Source organism: Poecilia latipinna, unplaced genomic scaffold (genome assembly GCF_001443285.1).
Source record: "Poecilia latipinna isolate Pla-1442-1.1 unplaced genomic scaffold, P_latipinna-1.0 Scaffold2243, whole genome shotgun sequence".
In the NCBI taxonomy this organism is placed as follows: domain Eukaryota; kingdom Metazoa; phylum Chordata; class Actinopteri; order Cyprinodontiformes; family Poeciliidae; genus Poecilia; species Poecilia latipinna.
The window spans coordinates 94,192-96,017 of NW_015114859.1; the positions used below are offsets into that span (position 1 = coordinate 94,192).

General features: G+C 34.7%; 1 long non-coding RNA gene across 1 annotated transcript in view; it reads left to right on the forward strand.

The window, feature by feature from the left end:
- The first annotated feature begins 1,467 nt into the window (after positions 1-1,467).
- The window catches only part of LOC106936921 (uncharacterized), a 6,153-nt gene continuing 5,794 nt past the window's right edge, over positions 1,468-1,826 (forward strand). The window contains exon 1 of the long non-coding RNA XR_001422259.1: positions 1,468-1,576. This is a non-coding gene — a long non-coding RNA (uncharacterized LOC106936921). The remainder of the gene's footprint in view (positions 1,577-1,826) is intronic.

Consider the following 1,826-nt stretch of genomic DNA (forward strand, 5'->3'; position numbering starts at 1 on the left):
TCATTGAAGGTGCGCCTTATAATCCAGTGTGCCTTAGTGCGGAAAATAAGGTATTTATTCATCTGGTCTTTTAAAGCGGTCATGATCATACACTGTGACCGTTTTCCCCATTCTCTTTGAAAGAAGAGCAGTCTCACAGATTATTTTCACAGAAGTTAACATTGATTTTTTTCACATTCTTTTTGCTGAATTCAGGCCAAAAGTTGCTGAAAGCTAAAAAGAGATGTGGGGGACCAGTTAGTGAGGACTTTAGATCAAGACACCTCCCCCCTCCCTCTATTAAAATATGATTCTATTCTCTTTCCTATGAATATTTTTGTTTTTGTTATTTAAAAGCACTGTGTTTCATTGTCCGTGTTAAGATGCACATTCATACATATGTTGTTATGGTAACTGTTCTGGCTGAGAGTGAAATGAGTTTAGAAAGGGATCAGTTTTTAACAGGCGCTTAGGGCAGCCTGGGGTCCTAAGTTTCTTTGTTGAAGAAAGTAAACTCAGTAGAACATAGCAGCCACCATGGACATAATATAAACATAATAGACATAATATATTCGTATATTATGTCTATGGTTCTGACTATCAGTGCTACCCTTAAATCCGTCCTACCGTGTAGTAACGCGCATGCGCACATCGATGCTACGTCACATACTGCTTACTCAGCAGATTTCTTATAAATACGTCAGCAGGGCCTGCTGTTTCTAAAATACGTCCTACCTGTGGAAGTTTCGTTTCATGCGTTTTATTTCAGCGCAAATTACGGTAAGCTTTATTTAATTTATTTGACACTTGGCTTTCATTAAGCTGCCTATTGATGTAATCTGCAGTTATAAAGTCTTCTTCCATCACTGTAATGGAGTAGTCTACAAAATACTCTTTGAACTGAGCCATAGTTTGTCATGTTTCACCTATTGGTTACGTATTATAGTTTAATTGGTAGATCAAATCACTGCAGCCTAATATTTTATTCGGGGAATCAAAAATAATCTTATCATGTTACTTATTTATTTTTTAACTGAAAAATCTGGGGCGCATTTGAGAACAGTCTTTATTACCCAGACACCCCAAAATAAAATAGGGTGAAATCAAGCATTTCAGAAGTAACCTGTAATAAACAAAGTCCATCTTTGTCATAGCATAAACACCAATGTTTACACTGTTTTCAATGCTTCCATGCAATGCATGTAAGGCACCTATTGCTCTACACCTAAAAAAAACACAGAATAATTAATTTGGTGTTAAGAGATGAGCGTTTTCTACTTGTAACGAACTGCCACGAAGTATAAATCAGACTTTTACTTTTGTGTTGAATGTCTGTTTTAAAATACCACTAATGACAAACAAAAAAACCCAACATTTTTTTGCAAAATTCACTAACTGCACAATTCTTGTTAGTGAAAAATAAATAGTATTTCAAAAGAGCAGAAGAAATCTTGTGTTTTTTGAACAATAACAAGTTTTGTTGCTAATCTGTTGCTAAGAGATGAGTGTGTTTACTGGTAACCAAGTGCCACGAAGTGAACATCAGATTTTTACTTTTGCAAAATTTGCCAACGGTAAATGTCTTGTATCTAATCAGGTAAGCTTTATTTCGAAAGAGCTTATGTTTTATAAACTCTATAACTTGTTTTTCATTTTGCGTTACGAGATAAGCGGCCTTTTTCTGGTAACGAACTGTCACTAAGTATAAATGGAGATTTTTACTTTTGTGTTGAATGTGTGTTTCATAATATATTTACCAGTAATGACAAAAAATTAACTTTTCTGCAAAATTCACCAACTGCACAGTTCTTGTTAGTGAAAAATAAGTAGTATTTCAAAAGAGCAGA